The 20,505-nt window shown below is 43.4% G+C and overlaps 2 protein-coding genes and 1 pseudogene across 3 annotated transcripts in view; all 3 read right to left on the bottom strand.

Annotated features, from left to right (window-relative positions):
• The window catches only part of TIGAR (TP53 induced glycolysis regulatory phosphatase), a 1,172,566-nt gene that overhangs the window by 246,196 nt on the left and 905,865 nt on the right, over positions 1-20,505 (bottom strand). The gene's annotated exons all lie outside the window — the stretch shown is intronic.
• CCND2 (cyclin D2) overlaps positions 1-20,505 on the bottom strand; it is a 734,493-nt gene that overhangs the window by 207,877 nt on the left and 506,111 nt on the right. The gene's annotated exons all lie outside the window — the stretch shown is intronic.
• On the bottom strand, positions 679-2,630 carry LOC126931734 (heat shock cognate 71 kDa protein-like; annotated as a pseudogene). The gene has a single exon (XR_007717910.1). The product of XR_007717910.1 is annotated as a heat shock cognate 71 kDa protein-like (transcript).

Below are 20,505 nucleotides of genomic sequence, written 5' to 3'. Positions count from 1 at the left end.
TTGGTGAACGTAGACTTTCTCTTCAACTACTTAGATTGTTGATTTCTTTCATCAGAGTTTTATAGTTTTTCTCATGTAGTTTCCTTGCACACATTTTGTTAGATTTATTCTTAAGTATTTCATTTTTGGGGGTGCTAATGTAAACGGTGATGTTTTTAATTATAAATTCCAACTGTTCACTGCTTGTATATAGGAAAGCGACTGACTTGTATATTAACCTTGTATCCTGCAACCTTGTATAGTCATTTATTAGATCAAGTTTTTGTGTATGTGAATTTTTTGAATTTTCTACATAGACAATCATATAATCTGCAAATAAAGTTTTCTTTCTTTCTTCTCAATTTCTATACCCTTTATTTCCTTTTCTTTTCTTACTAGCTAGAACTTCCAGTATGATGATAAATAGGAGTGGTGAGAAGAAACATTCTTGCATTATTAATTCAAATATTTTTATGGTGCCAATTTTAAATAGTTTTATTTAAGACATTGCATTTTCCACTTACAATACAGTGTTTATGAAGTGCGATGTTATTTCCTTCCCCTGTGTGTGTGTTCCATATTCAAATATTGAGAATGCCCCGTAACTTACTATATAGCAGCTGAACTTTTTTAAACTACCACAGAATTTGCTACAAATTTAGATCCTTCAATGTTTTACATGTCTGGAGCAATGCTACATCTATACTTGGGTTGGCTTAATCAACCTCTTCCATGGTGGGCCCTGAGGAAGCACTACCAGAGGGAGGAGCTCCACCACCAGGGAATCCCCCAGGCATTCTTCCTGGCATGTCTCCTGCACTCTGGCACAGCTTGGCGATGATGGGGTTGCAGACTTCCTCCAGCTCTTTCTGCTGATCTTCAAATTCTTCCTTCTCGGCAGTCTGATTCCTATCGAGCCAGTCGATAATTTCATTACACTTGTCCAGAATCTTCTGTTTGTCCTCATCATTAATCTTGCCTTGAAGTTTCTCATCTTCGACAGTTGCTTTCATGATGAATGCATAGGATTCAAGTGAATTCTTGGATGACACTTTGTTCCTCTGCTTTTCATCTTCAGCTCTGTACTTCTCAGCTTCCTGGACCATACGTTCAAAGTCTTCCTTGCTCAAACAGCCCTCGTCATTAGTGATAGTAATCTTGTTATCTTTTCCTGTACTCTTGTACTCACAGCAGAGACGTTGAGGATGCCATTGACATCAATGTCAAAAGTGACTTCAATCTGAGGAACACCTCGGGGTGCAGGAGGTGTGCCTGTGAGTTCAAACTTACCAAGCAGGTTGTTATCCTTGGTCATGGCACGCTCACCTTCATAAACCTGAATAAGCACACCAGGCTGGTTGTCAGAATAGGTAGTGAGGATCCGTGTCTGCTTGGTAAGAATGGTAGTATTACACTTGAGGAGGATGGTCATGACTCCACCAGCCGTTTCAATACCAAGGGAAAGAGGAGTAACACCAACGAGCAGCAAATCTTGAACATTTTCAGACTTGTCTCCAGACAGAATGGCTGCCTGGACAGCTATACCATATGCAACAGCTTCATCAGGGTTGATGCCCTTATTCAGTTCTTTCCCATTGAAGAAGTCTTGGAGAAGCTTCTGAATCTTGGGGATACAAGTAGAACCACCAGCCAGGACAATATCATGAATCTGTGACTTGTCTAGTTTGGCATCTCAAAGGGCTTTCTCTACGGGGTCCAGGGTGCCATGGAACAGGTGAGCATTCAGTTCTTCAAATCGGGAATGGGTAATGGAGGTATAGAAGTTGATTCCTTCAGACATAGAATCGACCTCAATATGGCCTGGGTGCTGGAAAAGACAGTATGCTTAGTACGTTCACAAGCAGTACAGAAGCATCTTATAGCTCTCTTGTTCTCACTGATGTCCTTCTTATGCTTGCGCTTGAACTCGGCAATAAAATGGTTGACCATTCGGTTGTCAAAATCTTCTCCACCCAAGTGGGTATCTCTAGCTGTAGATTTGACCTCAAAGACCTCAATAGTGAAGATTGACACATCAAAAGTGCCACCTCCTAGGTCAAAGATCATCACATTTCTTTCTGCTCCAACCTTTTATCTAAGCCGTAAGCAATAGCAGCAGCAGTTGGCTCATTAATAATTCTAAGTACATCGAGACCAGCAATAGTTCCAGCATCTTTGGTAGCCTGACGCTGAGCATCATTAAAGTAAGCTGGCACTGTGACCACAGCATGGGTAACAGTCTTCCCAAAGTAGGCTTCTGCAATTTCCATCATATTTGTCAGAGCCATAGAGGATAACTTCTCTGGATAGAAGCTTTTGGTCTCTCCCTTGTGTTCCACTTGGACCTCGGGCCTGCCAGCATCATTCACCACCACGAAGGGCCAATGCTTCATCTCAGACTGGATAATAGCATCATCAAATCTGTGTGCAATCAGACGTTTGGCATCCAAAACCATGTTGGTCGGGTTCATTGCAACTTGATTCTTTGCGGCATCACCAATCAATTGTTCAGTGTCCGTAAAGGTGACATAGCTGGGAGTGGTTTGGTTTCTCTGATCACTGGCAATTATCTCTACTTTTCCATGCTGGAAAACACCCACACAAGACTAGCCGGTGTCAGGATCAATACCAACTGCAGGTCCCTTCAACATGGTTGCTGGCACGTAGGCCTGGCTCCAACAATGAAGAAAGACACAGGAACCCCGAGAGCTGCAGGCGAGTTCAATGAGCTAATTCAAATATTTTTATTTCAGCTATTCTGATAGGTATGTAATTCTATCTTATGATTTTTTGCATTTCCCTAATGACTAATGATATTGAATATTTTTTCATGTACTTATTTGCTATCTGTAGATTCTCTTTAATGAATTTTTTTCATGTCTTTTGCTTATTTTCTAATTGGATTGATTTTTTCCTTCTGAGTTTTCAGAGTTCCTTATATAATCCAGACATGAGTATTTTATCAGATATGTGGCTTGTAAATATTTTCTCTGTCCGTAGCTTGACTTCTCATCCTCTTAACAGAGTCTTTTGCAGAGTAAAAGTTTTTGATGTCAAGGCTAAGAACTCTTTGTTTATGCCTAAATCCTGATGATTTTTTTCTTTCTTTCTTTTTTCTTTTTTTTGAGACTGAGTCTTGCTCTGTTGCCCAGACTGGAGTGCAGTGGCCCAATCTCGGCTCACTGCAACTTCCACCTCCTGTGTTCAAGTGATTCTCCTGCCTCAGCCTCCCGAGTAGCCGGGACTACAGTGTGTGCCACCATGCCCGGCTAATTTTTGTGTTTTTAATAGAGATGGAGTTTCACCATGTTAGCCAGAATGGTCTCAATCTCCTGACCTCATGATCTGCCCGTTCCGGCCTCCAGAAGTGCTGGAATTACAGGTGTGAGCCACCGTGCCCAGCCCTGATGATTTTCTTCTAAAAATTTTATAGCTTTACATTTAAATCTTGACCCATTTTGAGTTAACTTTTGCATAAGGTATGAGACTTGAGGATTTAAAAAAAAATTATTCTGTATTTTGTTTGTCTGTGGATGTCTAATTGCTTCAAAATCATTTATAGAAAAGGCTACTTTTCGGCCGGGCATCGTGGCTCATGCCTGTAATCCCAGCACTTTGGAATGCCGAGGCAGGCAGATCACCTGAGGTTGGGAGTTCGAAACCAGCCTGATCAACATGAAGCAGCACTGTCTCTACTAAAAATACAAAATTAGGCAGGCATGGTGGCACGTACCCACAATCCCAGCTACTCGGGAGGCTGAGGCAGGAGAATCGCTTGAACCTGGGAGGCGGAGGTTGAGGCAAGCCGAGATCGCGCCACTACACTCCCACCTGGGTAACAACAGAAAACTCCGTCTCAAAAAAAAAAAAAAAGAAAAAGAAAAAAGAAAAGAAAGAAAAGGCTATCTTTCCTCCATCGATTCCTTTGGTACATTTGTCAAGAAGCATTTGGGGTCATTTGTGTGGAGCTATTTCTAGGTTCTCTATTCTGTTGTATTGGTCCATATGTCTTTTCTTCTACCACACAATCTTATTTTATTGTAGCTGTAAAATAAGTCTTGAAATCATGTAGACTAATTTCTCCCAATTTATCTTTCAAATTGTGGCAGTTCTAGCTCCTCTGCCTTAAAGTATAAAATTTAGAGTACTCTGGTGTATATTTACCAAAAAACTTGCTGGGATTTTTAATAAGAACTGTGCTGTACATGTATATATCAATTTGGGGAGAATTAACATATTTATTATGTACAACCTTTTTTTTTTTTTTTTTTTGAGACAGAGTCATGCTCTGTCACCTAGGCTGGAGTGCAGTGGCGCGATCTCTGCTCACTGCAACCTCTGCCTCCTGGGTTCAAGTGATTCTCCTGTCTCAGCCTCCCCTATCTGGGATTACAGGTGCCTGCCACCATGCCAGGCTTATTTTTGTACTTTTAGTAGAAGTGGGTTTTTGCCATGTTGGTCAGGTTGGTCTTGAACTCCTGGCCTCAAGTGATCTGCCTGCCTCAGCCTCCCAAAGTGCTGGGATTACAGGCATGAGCCACCATGCTTAGCCTATGTTAAATTTTTTTGTTTATTTTCAAAATTTAGAGACAGGGTCCCATTCTGTTACCCAGGCTGGGATGCAACGATGCAGTCATAGCTCACTGCAGCTTTAACCTCTTGGGCTTAAGTAATCCTCCCACCTCAGGCTTCTAAGTAGCTAGTGCTACAGGTGCATAAGACAGGGTCTCACTGTTGCCTCAGCTGGTCTCCATCTCCTGACTTCAAGCAATCCCCCAACCTCAGTCTCCCAAGGTGCCAGGATTACAGGAGTGAGCCACCACACTCATCAGTTAAATCTTTCAATACATAAACACAGTATATCTCTTCATTTACACAGATCTGATTGATTTCTTCAGCACTGTGTGGTTTTTGGTGTAACAAAAATCCTATACATGCTTTGTTAGATTTAAGTACTTTTTTGAACAATCGTACATGGTATTGTCATTAATTTTAGTGTCCACATACTTGGTGCCAGAATACAGGAATACAATTGATTGACTTTTGTATGTTTACCTCATATCCTTCAAACTTGCTAAACTTACTTATTAGATCTAGAAGTTGTTTTGAAGATTCCTTGGAACTTTCTTCATAGAGAATCATGGCATCTGCAATACAGTTTTCTTTCTTTTCCTAATCTGTATGCTTTTTATTTCCTTTTTTCCCTTTTTGCCCTAGCTAGAACTTCCAGCACTATGTTGACTAAGAGTGTTGAGAACAGACATCCTTGTCAGGTTCCCAAACTTAGAGGGAAAACATTTGGCCATTTACCTTTAAGTATAATGTTAGCTACAGATTTTTGTAGATATTCAAGTTGAGGAAGTTCCTCTCTGTCCCAGCAAGACTGACAAAAGAGAAAAGACACAAATGACCAATATCGGGAATTTTTTCTGAGCGTTTTTTATCATAAATGGATGGTGATTTTTGTCAAATGCTTTTTTTCCCCATTGGTTGATATACTTATGTAATTTTTCTTTTTTAGCTTGTTAATATGATTGATTACATTAAGATTTTAAAATATCAAGCCAGCCTTGCTTCCCTGAAACAGATCGCATTGGCACGGTGTATAATTCTTTTTACATATTGCCCGAATTCTATTTGCTAATATTTTATCAACGATTTTTGTGACTATATTTATGAGAGGTATTGGTCTGTAGCTTCCCTTTCTTTCTTTTCTTCCCTCTCTCTCTCCCTCTCTCCCTCCTTCCCTCCCTCCCTCCTTCCTTTCCTGCCTTCCTTTTGTGTAGCGTCTCTTTCTGGTTTCAGTATCAGGGTAACATTCACTTCATAAAGTCTGCCAAACTCTTCCTCTTCAGTTTTCTGCAAGAGATGGTATAAAATTGGCATTAATTCCTCTCTAAAGGTTGGTAGAGTTCTCCAGTGAAACACATCTAGACTGCAGATTTGTGTTTTGGTAGTTTCAAAATTGTGAATTTAATTTGCTAAACGGTTATAGAGTTATTCTGATGATCCATTTCATTTTGGGTGAACTGTGATAGTGTGTGTTTTTTGAGGAATTGGTCCATCTCATCTAAGTTGTCAAATGTATGAGAGTAGAGTTTTTTGTAGCATTCGTGTGTCATCATTTAGACACCTTCAGGGTCTGTAGTGGTATCTCCTGTTTCATTCCTGATATTGGTCATTTGTGTCTTTTCTCTTTTCTGGGTCAGTCTTGCTGGAAGTATGCCAATTTTATTGATCTTCTCAAATAACCAGCTCTTTGTTTTAGATTTTTATCTATTGGTTTTCTGTTTTTAAATTTTATTGATTTCTGTTCTTATCTTTAGTGTTTCTTTCCTTCTCCTTGCCTTTGGGTTTATTTTGCCCTTTATTTTCCAGGTTCTTGAGGTAGGGTATTTGGTTTTTGATTTGAGACTGTTCCTCTTTTCTAATATAAGTATTTGTGGCTACATATTTTCCTTTCAGCACTGCCTAGCTCTGTTCCATAACATTTGATATGCAGTACTTTCATTTTTTTTTCCAGTTCAATGTATTTTTGGATTTCCCTTGAGACTTCCTCTCTTCCCATGGATTATTTAGAAGTGTTTTTATATTTTTCTGTTATCTTTCTGCTATTTATTTCTCTTTGATTCCACTGTGGTTGGAGAACACACTGTATTATTCCAATTCTTTTAGATTCGTTGAGGTTGTTTTATGAACCAAGATGTTGTCTATATTGGTACTTGTTTTTTTGTAAGTCATATCAGAATGTATAATATTTTATATTTTCATCAATTATGTACTAAAAATAATGGTCATTATAACCTAATACAGAACAATCTCAACAACTAGAACATAATAGTTCTAACAAAATATTATGTTTTTGAACACATTTTTGTTGAAGAAAATTTTGGCAGGTGAAGTGAAATAGAAGTATAATTTTAAAATGAAAAGGAAACAATATAAGAATTCCAACTATACAGAAGAATTTGGGCTGGGTCTGGTGGCTCATGCCTGCAATCCCACCACTTTGGGAGGCTGAGGCAGACAGATGGCTTGAGCCCAGGAGTTCAAAACCAGGCTGGACAAATGGTGAAACCTCACCTCTACTAAAAATACAAAAATTAGCCAGGCATGGTGGTGCATACCTGTAGTCTCAGCTACTCAGGAGGCTGAGATGGGAGGATCGCCTAAGCCCAGAAAGGTTGAGGCTGCAGTGAGCCATCATCACATCACTGCACTCCAGCCTGGGTGATAGAGCAGGACCCTGTCTCCAACAACAACAACAACAACAACAAACAGAAGAATATGTTTGGTTTACAATTTTTAAAACGTGAGATATTGCATAGCAAATATTTATGGCAACTATTTACCATTGGATATATGATGTAAACATGTGACCGAATAATTTTATTTTTATTTATTTATTTATTTATTTTTTTGAGACGGAGTCTTGTTTTGTCACCCAGGCTGGAGTGCAGTGGCACGATCTCGGCTCACTGCAAGCTCCGCCTCCCGGGTTCACGCCATTCTCCTGCCTCAGCCTCCGAGTAGCTGGGACTACAGGTGCCTGCCACCACGCCTGGCTAATTTTTTGCATTTTTAGTAGAGACGGGGTTTCACTGTGTTAGCCAGGATGGTCTCGATCTCCTGACCTCGTGATCCGCCCGCCTCGGCCTCCCAAAGTGCTGGGATTACAGGCATGAGCCACCGCGCCTGGCAAGACCGAATAATTTTATTTAAAATTTTTAATATTTATAATAATCTGAAAAGTGTTTCTATTTTAACTACATAATTAAACTTTTTACGTAAGCTTTTGGATGTTGACTTACAAAAAATAAATGACGGAATACATGATTTGTCACATTTTGCGGGGAGGGGGTCAAGTCAGCACCACTATGGGAAGCTCCCTGTTCTGGATACGAAGCCAAGATCAGAAAGGAGGTGAAGATTAAGGAGACTATGAAGTCATGATCAAGATGCTCTACCTCTTTGGGTATTTCTTCATTCATTCATTCACCCACTCAACCTCCTGTACTTATTAAGTACCATTTATTATCATGTGTCACTTTCTTTGCTAAGGGCTAGAAATATATAGGTGACTAATTAAAAGTCCCAGCCCTCCAGGAGGAGAGCGTCTCTTGCCAAGAAACCATGAGCAACATCGCCATTCTGTGGAGTGCCTGGGTCTACTCCTGCCCTGCAGCCTTGATGGCCGTAATGGCTCAGTGGATGAGGATGTGCGAAGATGTCATTCTTTAGACCTAGACCAAGGTCTGTTTGGCCCCAGCCTGCACCTCACCTTCTATAGTTACTCTAATCCACAGCACATCGTCATCTGTGTGAGTTTGTTCACACAGTAAAAGGAGTAACAGGGCACAAGCTATACTGACTTAAGCAAATTATAGGCAACCAGCTTTGGCACAGATGTTCGGCTGGATCTGGTTTACCACAAAAGAAGTCTGGCTTCTCGGCTCGGAACTTCTTCACCTCAGGCCTGCCAGACTTCTCCCTGTGGCAGCCACTGGTTCTTGAGGAAGAAGGACATGCGGTGTGGTAGAGTGGGAAGTGCTTGGTGTGAACCAGGTGAACTAGGCTCTTGTCCTAGCTGCAGCCCTGTGTCACTTTTTATTTTATTTATTTTTTTGAGACAGAGTCTCACTCTGTCACCCAGGCTGGAGTGCAATGGCAGGATCATAGTTCACTACAGCCTCGACCACCTGGGCGCAAGCCATTCTACTGCCTCAGCCTCCTGAGCAGCTGGGATTATAGATGTCAGCCACCACGCCCAGTCCTACATCAGTTTAAATGAGACTTCCCTTTTCTCAGCCGCACTATCTTCATCTGCAAAAGAGAGGGGTGGGATAGATTATTTATAAGAGCACTTCCTGCTGAGGACTCCATGCTGCTGAGTCCCTTCTGGCTGAGTTCCACAGATAATTCCCAAGTCCCAAGCACTCTTTCTGTGCTTTGCTAGGGTTTCTCACTCTCAATGAAGTTCCTTGCATACAGCCTCTCTAACTAGTCTCTTCCTCAGTCCAGGTTCTGCCAACGTATTGCCTCCTCCAGCTCCCTTCTTCTGACAGTAGCTCCATTTCTCCAGGTTCTCTGCCCCACGATTTCTCAAGCTACCTCCCTCAGCCAGCAGGACCTGCACCAGGCTCTTCCTCGATTGCTTCATGCTTCCTGTCTCTGGGACACCCCTCTGGAGGGAGTCCGCCCGGCACTTTCTAATTTCTGGATGACTAGCTCATGAATGCGGATCACACCCACAGGATACCATTTAAAGGAAAAATTGCCTATACTTATAAATGGCTGACAGCTCTTCTACCACATCTTAGATGAGACTCTTCTCTCCTAAGCAAAGAAGGCTTTAGGCAAAGGTTGCAGCCCCATTAAAGCTGCAAAACTGTGGTTTTTAAATGTAACTCAGAGCAGCCTTCAAACCTGGCATCCGAGGGAATATGGTAGATAGTCCAGATAATCTCAGATACTGTGGAATTTAAATGTTCTATCTTTTGTCTCTACGAGCTGTCAAAATACCTGGAAACCAGTCTGAACCCATGAACCTTTCTCTGCACTAAAATTGAGACAACCAGGTAGTATGTGCCTCCTGAATGAGGCAACAGGGAGTACTCTGTGCCATCTATGTGGTGTTCTTGCTGCAAAGTGCACCTCATGAGGCCTTTAGATCTATACCTTTGCAGAAAATACAGGCGATAGAAGAACAAAGTAAATACCACCACGGGGAGGCAACCCGACCAAATCCAGAATGTGGCATGGTCTGCAGGACGATGGGCACACTTTCTTTAGCAATCAATGCCACAGAAAAGGGAAAAACCAGATACAATTTCAAATTAAAAGGCTTAGGAGGAGACATAACCACATGCAATATGTGAATTCGCTGGACCTTTATTTGAACAAGCCAAATACAAAATGACAGTTTTTAAGACACTAGGAGAAATTTTAATTGAACTGGGTATTAGGTGATAAGACATTATTATTTGTGTGAGGTATGTGGTTTTGTAGTTATATAAGAAGCCCCGCCTTCCTACCTCCCTTCTCCCCTCTTTTCAGAGCTACATATGGAAGTATTTAGGAGCAAAATGACACACAATGTCAGGAATTTTCTTTAAAGTACTGCATGAAGAAAAGAAAAAGGAGAAATGGAGAGATGCACATTGGTAACGGCCAGATCTGGGGGATGGGGGGTTCATTTCCTATTCCTATAACTTTTCTGAATGTTTGAAAACTTTCATTATAAAAAGCTTTTAAAAGAAGGTCTGGGAAATACCAGTGTTTTGGTGTCAAAATGATATGTGACTCTTTACAAAGCCCAGACTTATATCTCAGAACTTAGTGTTACGGTAAAGGGTATGAGCTGTGGAGTCAGACGGGACGGGGTTGCAATCCTTGCTTTGCTATTTACTAGCAAGATGGTCTTGGATGAAAGCTCTCTGAACCTCACTTCTTTCTGTGGTTGGTATGGGATTAAATGAAATAACACGTGTAAAATGCCCAGCAAAGTAGAGATGTGTCAAATCATTTAAATGGAGACTACTGTCATCATTAACCTTAAACCCCAAAGCATCAGAGAAATCCTTTGTCAGGCCATGTGTCCTAGGTTAGGTTCAGAAAATAGAAACTCAGAGAAGTAAGACTCAGGACAGGACAAGATGTGAAACAAACGGCCCACGTTCTCAGAGCTGTACAAGACTCTGAAGTCCCTAAGGATAAAGCTGGGGCTCTGCAGGGACAGCCTCATTAACCTCAACCGACCATGCCAGGTAGGGAGGGGACCCAGGCCTTAGGCGGAGAAGTCACCCAGTCAAGGGCCTTGTGGGGGTGGGAGGGTAGAGGACCCAGGAGGAGGAGTCAAGCTTCCTGCCTCCCAGCTCGGCCTGCATCCGCCAGGAGGCTTTGTTGCTAGGAAGAATCTAAATATATAGCGTGTGGTTGCAATGTTTCCTTCTGACAGCGCGCTGAGCATTTTCTCTCATGGAGCTCAGATTCCCCAAACTGGAAAGTGAAATCTTTGCAGACTCCCAAGGGACCCGAGAGCCCCGGATTCATTTTTCCCTAGAGAAAGCATGTTTGCTGGAAATGAGAGAAGGTAACTGGAGAGGCCTAGGGCAGAAAGGGACTTGCAGGGGTCATTTAGTCCATCCTCCGGCCTCCTGGCAGGAGTGAAACTAACTCTTTCCAGATGGCGACTGTCCCCCGTCTGCTGAAGATCTCCAGGAGAAACCCTTGAAGCCTGACTCAGCAGCTCATTCCAGAGGAGACTGTGCTCACGGACTTTAGGTCTAATTTCGGCCCAGCCACTGACCCACTGTGGGGACTGAACAAGATATTTGTCTTGGCCCGTTTTCCAATCTATAGAATGCGGAAGGTTGGTACCTGCCTTGCTGCCCTGAGGTTAAGGCGTAACACAAAACGGAAAAGAGCTTTGTACCCAAGAAGGGGCCGTGCATAAAAGGCCAGACAGCATTCTCCCATCAGCTCATTGAGGTTTAAGATTTTAACCTTTTACTCATTGAAACGCGGCCTATTCTCACTGCGCCTTCTTGCCCTATGGATTACAACGGGAAGTGGCAATATATCCCGAGAGAGAAAATCCTCACTGGTTTCACAAAGATACTGCGTTGGTGTCATTCACTCAGAACAAATCGAGGCTTCTGACAGCAATGAAGAAATGCACAGAGGTAGCAACATCATGTTAGAGAGTAACTCAGCAGCAACGCACTTAAGCCAGGTTTATCATTCGCATTACATCCGTCAGCAGAGCTAAGGAAGACAACTGAGTGAAGATCAGAAGCCCAGGCACTGAGGCCCAGAGAGGTTCAATCACTTGCCCCAGGCAGCACAGCAATTAAGGAGTGGAAGAGGACTAGGACCAGTGCGCCTTTTGTTTACTGGGTTCCTGCTCTGTGCTTAGCAGTTAGTGGAGATGGTTATGAAAAAGAACGACCGGGCGTCGTGGCTCACTCCTGTAATCCCAGCACTTTGGGAGGCTGAGGCGGATGGATCACCTGAGGTCAGGAGTTCGAGACCAGCCTGATCAACATGGAGAAACCCCGTCTTTACTAAAAATACAAAATTAGCCGGGTATGGAGGCATATGTCTGTAATCCCAGCTACTCGGGAGGCTGAGGTAGGAGAGAATCCCTTGAACCCGGGAGGTGGATGTTGCAGTGAGATGAGATTGCGCCATTACACTCCAGCCCGGGCAACAGGAGTGAAACTTCGTCTCAAAAAAAAAAAAAGAAAAGAAAAGAAAACAAGAAAAAGAACGGCCAGCCCTCAAGAAGCTAAGAGGCTAACGGTGAAGACAGACAGCCAACAGCTAGTCACACATGCAGAAGCAACTACAGGAAGGGTTCCAAAGGAGAATGCCCGGGCACCATGACAGCACGTCAGAGGCAAGCATGGCCCAGCCAACCTCTTTATTTCTCAGTCCACAGGGGAAGCCAATTAGTGGAAAAGCAAAGTCAGTACCACCTTTCCGGTGGGTGCCCTGCACGTGGTCCTCAGCCCTAATCACACCTGGGCTCCTGTCATCTCTTCTATGGTTATTTGACTCTGATATTTTCCTTTAAGACATTATTTTTAAGAGCAGTTTTAGGTTCACAGCAAAATTAACCAGTATCTTTTTAACATTATCTAAGTTGAACTGAAATTTACGTGACATAAAATTAGCCATTTTAAAGTGAACAATTCAGTGGCACTTAGTACGTTCACAGTGTTGTACAATTCCACTTCTATCTAGTTCCAAACCCTGTTCATCACCCCGAAATAAAACCCATGAAGCCGTTACTTCCCATTCCTCCCCGTTGTCAGCTCTTGCCAAACACCAGTCTCCTTTCTGTTCCTATGGAATTGCATATTGTGGATTCTTCATACAAATGGAATTATGTAATATGTGACCTCGTGTGTCTAGCTTCTTTCACTTGGCATAACATTTTCAAAGATCATACATGTAGCATGGATCAATACTTCACTCCTTTTTTATGGCTGAAGAGTAACTCTGACATTTTTATAAAGGTTAACAAATGGATGTTTTAGAAAGACCACTGAACTTAATACGGAGAAACCTGACTCTACCAAATGCAAGTTACTCTGAACCTCAGTTTTCTGGCCCATAAAGTAGGCAGTGATAATACTAATCCAATTCACCTCAAAGAAAGTTTAAGAGACAAAAGGAGATGTAATTATAAATAATAATACATTTTAAAAATATAACCATTTGAAACTACTAACGATAACTGTTAATAAATGTCTCAAGTATATCTCTTTTCTCTACAACTATGTTTTAAGTTCCTTGGAGGCAGTGACTATGTCATACTCGCTTCTACCTTCATGACACTTCGAATTATGTCTGTCACTTACTAGTTATTCAGTACATGCCCCTTGGATAGATAACTACTTGAAAAGGTGAATGAAGGAAGTGTTACCTGACCTGTGAGGAGAGTGCCTTCTTCCAGGTCACTCAGTCAGTATTCACTGAATGACTGGAGTGGTGGAAAAGAAGCAGTAGCATCTGGCCTGAAATTAGAGGAGTCTGCCTTCCCTCTCCCCAGCTGTGCAGCACTAGGCCCAGCCTTGCAGCGCGGCCTGAAAGGGAAAACTATGAAAACCAGAAATTGCACGATTGCTTTTTTCAGACTTTCAGTCTGGAAACAATGTCTTAGGCAAAGATCGGTGGGAGTTCAGAGACTGCGCTTGGCGTGGAGTCTTCCCCAACTGTTCAGGCCCCAAAGAGAATCAAGAATGAACGAGGACCGGAGGGACAAGCTCAGATGCCTCGCTTGAAAAATAATCCAACATAACTTGATCCTCCCAAGGTGGGCTAGGAATAAAGGGGCATGTGGAGGAACAACACTTGTCATCTGAAAATTCATTGTCCCAAACTTTGAGTTATGAAATAAACCAGGGGGGAAATGTCATACCAACACAAAAATACTTGTTAATGAACTGACCTAACATTAGTACACCTTCAAATGTCCCTTTTTAACATCCCTTTCTGTATCCTTGCAAAATAAAATTGCAAATCTTGCAGAAGATACGGAATCTTACCAGGTTGATTAAAGAGATGTCGGGGGAACTCCTGAAATCACATGCAGAGCCGGGAACTGGAGTTAGCAAGGGAATGGACGCCAAAGGGGGAATTAACAAAGAGGGTGTCGGGCTTCAAACAGACATATTTCAGCATCAAAGAATTAAGGAAGAGCCCTTAGCATAATGGATAAAGTGACCCTCTCCATAACTGCACTTCGAAAGGCAAAAATTAATTGAAAGATGCCTTATGGTGCCGTCATAAAATTGCACAAGAAAATTTACACCCAAACACATCAATTGTTCATTAATCATTTTGCACAAAGCAGAAACTATAACCCACATTTTATTTTCTCAAGCACATATTTTTGTAATTTATAATATAATTTTTCATGCTTTTCACAGTTTACCATAAAATTGCAGAACGTATTTTTGGTATTTTTAGTGGCCCTTTTCCTGTTCTTACCATGCGTTGTGATGAAGAGCTTTTGTATTTTATTTAGAGATGGGGACTGTTATAATTTGATGGCCGGGCACGGTGGCTCAAGCCTGTAATCCCAGCACTTTGGGAGGCCGAGACGGGCGGATCACGAGGTCAGGAGATCGAGACCATCCTGGCTAACATGGTGAAACCCCGTCTCTACTAAAAAAAAATACAAAAAACTAGCTGGGTGAGGTGGGAGGTGCCAGTAGTCCCAGCTAGTTGGGAGGCTGAGGCAGGAGAATGGCATAAACCCGGGAGGCGGAGCTTGCAGTGAGCTGAGATCCCACCACTGCACTCCAGCCCGGGCAACAGAGCAAGACTCTGTCTCAAAAAAAAAAAAAAAAAAAAAAAAAAGTTTACTGCAACTTGTGCATGTGGCCCTATGTCAGGGCAGAGGCCTGACTTGTATTTCAGTTCCCCCCCCAGCTTACTGTGCAACTCTGGCAAAGTTGATTCACGTCTTTATATTTCCATTTGCAAGTGTGCAAAAATCAGGATAACAGTCCCTGTCTTCCTTTCACTCCACACGGGTCTTGCGAACAATATTGTGATCCTTATGAAGTAAACGGTGGTCTTCAGAGAGAGGATGCTGCCACTACCTGATCGATTCCTGATTCTCCATGCTACAGGAATGGAAAACTTCAGACAGTAGATGCTCTAAATACGATTTCTATTTAGTTTTGATATCCTTATAATAAATGAACTCTACGATTCCTTTCTGGACTGAAATCCTGTATGTCTTCACAGCAGATTTGTCTTCCCGATTATGGTTTAATCAGAGGAACTTTATAATTCCATTTCCTAAGCACACTTCCACTGTTGGAGTGAGAAGTGCAGGGGATGTTGGGCTGGTTAGGAAGGCTCTGCATGGCCGGGCGCGGTGGCTCAAGCCTGTAATCCCAGCACTTTGGGAGGCCGAGATGGGCGGATCACGAGGTCAGGAGATCGAGACCATCCTGGCTAACACGGTGAAACCCCGTCTCTACTAAGAAATACAAAAAATAGCCGGGCGAGGTGGCAGCGCCTGTAGTCCCAGCTACTCGGGAGGCTGAGGCCGGAGAATGGCGTGAACCCGGGAGGCAGAGCTTGCAGTGAGCTGAGATCCGGCCACTGCACTCCAGCCTGGGCTACAGAGCGAGACTCCGTCTCAAAAAAAAAAAAAAAAAAAAAAAAAAAAGGAAGGCTCTGCATGGCGACGCTCGTGGGTTCAGGAAATTTAAGGAAGTATTACCATTACCCTATCATTTCCTTCACCTGTAACATGCCCTGAGCAGCTAGAGAAGCCGAGTTTTTCTTCCTGTTTTACAGCTATGGAAATTGAGACACTCACAGACTCTGAAACCTGTGCAATCATTCACTCACTCCAGCTTAAATCTGCTTGCTTCTCTGGATCTCCAATTCTCCCCATCTAATTCTACTGCCTCCTTTGCAAAATTGCAGGAAAAGAAGCCAAAACCAGCCGGAGTCCTGACCAGTGACCTACAGCATTTTGGCACTGCACTGGAGAGCCCGGGAGGCACCACTGGGGCAGGGGCGCACTGCGGGGCAGAGAAAGGAGGTCAACCCCGGCCTTGGGCAGCTCCTCCAGAGCTCTGCGCTGGACTCCACCCCAACACCGTGGTGCCAAGCCCTTTCCTCCTAATTGTTGTAGCCCTACGAGTATTCAGAGGAAAATGTCATCCAGCTGGTCTGGATTTCTCAGCGCATGAGGGATCCAGAGAGTGTTTTGTAAGCCCTCTTGGATGACTATTCTGGGTCTCTGCTAGGAGTCAGCGAAGGCCCTTTTTAATTAACTGAAGGAAGTCCCATTTCACCAGCTGTCCCAGCCTGGAGGTGGAAGGGATTGCCTAGAGGAGGTGAAAGAGGGACATAGGGAAGCTAGAGCTCTGTGACAGAGCCAGAACGGGGCTCACTACAGCTCCCTCTACTATTGGACATTCTTCTCGCTGCAAGATTCATAGACCAAGAGTCATTCCTATGTATGGCAGAAGGGCCTCCACAGAGTTGGGAAACTGAGCCAGAAGGAGACTCATGGAGACGTGGCAAGCTGGCGTTGTGCTCTAGAACAAGCACTGGCTGGCGGTCGACTGACTGCCCACGGGTTGTTTCCTACAAGCTTCCATCAGATAGTCCCAGGTTCAAATTTTGGTTCTGAGTGACATTGGGAAGTTACTAAATGATCATGAAACAATTGTGCTCATCTGTTAAGCGGTGATCATGAATACCGCTTAGAAGCCTGGAAGGGTAGACTGAAAGCAGATACACAAAACACCCAGCACATTGCCAGCCATGTGGTAGCTTCCCGAGTTATGAAAATAAGTATCAAGAAGAAAATGTTTCGGGCACGATGGAGGACAGCCCAAGGGATAAGACACATTTGGTGTTTCCAAGGACCCTGCACTGGAGTTATTAAGGAAAAGGGGAGTGGGTGGTGGGAGGGTGGTGTGCTTGCGGTGAGATGGCTAACACCATGTATCAGGAGACTTAACCTACAGAATAAGGCAGCGCAAGCATGAGTGAAACAGACAAGGAGTATTCCAAATTTAAAGAGGACAGTTCATTACTCCTGACTGGGCAGATCAGGGAGGACTCCTCTGAAGAGGCAGAAATGGACTCTCTTGTCCTGCCTGCTGCAGAAACCTCAGGTTGGTTATAGAGCGTCCCTGCTGAGGGCAGGTAGTGCTGGACTCTTCCAGGAACCGGTTGTTCATCTTCTGACACTTGCACACCTCTCCGGGGTGAAAAGGAGCAGAATGGATGGTGGCTTTGCTCCACTCTGCTAGAATCCAGGGGCTCTGGGAAGCTGGTCAGGTGAGCTCACTCTAGCCAGGCTGAGAGGAGGCTGAGGAAACCAAATCTGCTGCCTATGGTGCTGCTGACGATGGGGCCAGAAGTGAAGAATTTTCACTGAGTCCTCAGGTATCTGGGTCAAACTTCAAAGCAAGCCTACCTCAATATTTGTCCTTTCCTGGAAATGCTTGCGAGCAAGGTTTGGGGCCCTTGTCCATTTGGAGGGGCAGTGGGGCCTGGGGATGCCAAATCAAGACGGTAACCAAGACAGTAGTCCCTGAGAGGAACACGTTGCAGAAAGCAAATCCCCATAGAAGGCAGTTCATTTTACCACGTGGTATCTTCAAATGCACGAGTGTGTGTGTGGCGGGGGGAGCGAGGTGAAAAGCAAGCAGTAATACAAGCATAACATTGGGAAGTTTGTTTTCCACACAGCCCCTTTATCTTGTGTCAAATATATCTCCTGGGAAAAGAAAACATTTCTCCGGGCAATCCCTCGGGAACATTTTTTTTCTTCCTTCATGTGATTTACATTGAGGCTGCTGGGGGAACCCTGGGGTCCCACCGGGGAGTGTGCAGTGGTTCAAGGCCCTGCAAGGGAGGTGGGGAGGGGAGAGAGGTAACCTCCCACCCGGCCCTCCCAGACGCTCTGAGCCCAGCCAGCCTCTGTCCTGTGTCTGCTCTGGAGTGGCCCCAGGAAGCCCACTGCCACACTGAGTGTGAACATGTGAGAAGGGCTTCCTCATGAGGTACACCCATTGTTTTGAAGGGCTCATCTCAGTAGAAAGGGCCTTGTAATGATTTTAAAGTGCTGGGTTCAAGTCCTGCCCCTGTTACTTAATCACTGTTAAAAACTACCACTGTAGTTTCCACAGCTATAAAATGGTATTGTTGAGAACAGTTCTGCCTGCCTCACATGGTTATTATGAGGATCAAATGAAATGGGAGAGATAAGTGTGTTTCTCACATTAGAAAACGGATATGGGGCCAGGCATGGTGGCTCACGCCTGTAATCCTAACACTTTGGGAGGCCGAGGTAGGAGACTTGCTTGAGCCCAGGAGCTCAACCAACCTGGGCAACGGTGCAAGACACTGTCTCTACAAAAATTTAAAAATTCGCTGGACGTGGTGGCTCATGCCTGTAGTCCCAGCTACTGGGGAGGCTGAGGAGGGAGGATCTCTTGAGCCTTAGAGGTCGAGGTTTCAGTGAGTTGTGACTGCACCACTGTACACCAGCCTGAGTGACAGAGTGAGACCCTGTCTATTAAAAAAGAAATGAGAGCAGCCTGGGCAACATAATGAAACCCTATCTCTATACAAAAGACAAAAAGATTAGCAGGGCATGGTGGCATGCCCCTGTAGTCCCAGCTATGTGGGGGGCTGAGGAGAGAGTATCCCTTGAGCCTGGGAGGTTGAAGTTGCAGTGAGCAGAGATAGTGCCACTGCATTCCAGCCTGGAAAATAAAGCAAGACCCTATCTCAAAATAAATAAATAAATAAATAAATAAGAATGAAAACATACATAGATATACATTATTATTAGATAGATAGTGTCAAGGAAGGACTTTGGGGTTGGAGTCAGATGATCTAAAGTCCCAGCCATACCACAGGGTGACCATGGGCCAGTCATTTTAACTGAGTCTCATCTTTTTCACCTGAAAAATGGGGATGATACTGTTCATCCCACCTGACTCGGGTACAAAGAGGAATAAGCAGGGCCATGACCATGCTAATGATTGTATGGTAGACTGCTATACAATGTATATAAGCTAATTACTACCATAAATTATTTTTAGGGTTGAACCAGCTCAGAAGACAGATGGCAACTTGTGAAGAAATATTTCCTGCCCTTCAACTCAGCCACTTGGATCCCAGGACTTTCCCTGTTGCTTGCCATCTTGAGAACCTTCTTTCTTTGAATGAAATAATTTGATCATGGATATGAGCCCTTACTCCCAAATTTGTAAATATTGGAAATCCCTAATTATAGCAAAAAAGGTATAAGTTAATTTATAGTATTTTTATAGCAAAGTCTTAGTAGACCACCAAATATGCATTTTTCCCTTCTTGCTTTGAATGAAATAATTTGATCGTGGATAGAAGTCCTGACTCTCAAATTTGTAAATATTGGAAATCCCTAATTATAGCAAAAAAGGTACAAATTAATTTCTAGTATTTTTGTAGCAAAGTCTTAATTGCCCACCGAATATTTTTTTTTTTTCCTTCCTCCTTACTAACAGAATCCTATTTGGGTGTGGGAGTGGCCGTGGGCTCAAGCTGAACAAATACCATTTCCCAACCTCATCTGCAAATAGGGCAGGTGACATGGCCAACTTTGGATCAATGAGATGTGAGTAGAATTTCTCTGTTAGGCTTAAGGAAAGTTCCTACAGAGGCAGGACTAATTGAGCTGGCAGATACCTAGGGCTTCTACTCTTCTCAATGTTGGGAATGCAAACGTGGTGGCTGGAGTTCCAATAGCTGTTTTGTGACCAGGAGGGAATATATCAAGGCTAGTGAAGCAGAATGGCAAAGCTGCCTGGTTATATTAATGATGTTATTGAATTGCCAATTTGACCTTAGACTGTCTATCTCTAGGCTCCTTTATCTAAGAAAAAATAAACCTATTTATTCAAGTTGCTTTTTTTCCCAAGATATCTATTACAATGAAATGTAATTTCTAACTGGATGCAATCTTACTCTATACTATTATCTTTGTATGTTAGGTCCACATGAGTATTCTCTTAAGTGCATTTTACCAATAATGACTCTCTTATTCCTGCAAGATAGTTCCTAGAACACAAGAGTTACCAATAGGCAAGCTGAGGCCTAAGGAACAGTGTGAGCTGAAGAAAGTCACGAGAAAGCATGTGTTTTAATTTCTGGGTCAACTCTACCTCCTCAACCAAAGCGAACACCTTTATAAATCCTCCTAGGACTATTTTTTGAGTGGGGCAAGACTATGAGGCACTACAGTCACCACCTTGCAGTCTGAAACAGCAAATCAGAGCAACTAGGTTTCTAGATTAGATCTTTCCACTTTCTCAAGGAAGAAGATCACACTCAGAGAAAGGCCTAATAATCTGAAGGCCCTCAAATGTCTACCCTTTTCATTAAGCAGCAGAGAGAGGAAGAGTGGAAAGAGAGGCAGCAGAGAGGTGAGCGAGAAGCCAAGGAGCCCTGTGGGGTACTCAGCCAAACACACTTTCACACACCCTG

The sequence above is a fragment of the Macaca thibetana genome, chromosome 11 (genome assembly GCF_024542745.1).
Source record: "Macaca thibetana thibetana isolate TM-01 chromosome 11, ASM2454274v1, whole genome shotgun sequence".
Lineage (NCBI taxonomy): Eukaryota > Metazoa > Chordata > Mammalia > Primates > Cercopithecidae > Macaca > Macaca thibetana.
Note: the sequence above shows the minus strand (reverse complement) of the source record. Positions and strands in the feature narration are given on the sequence as shown.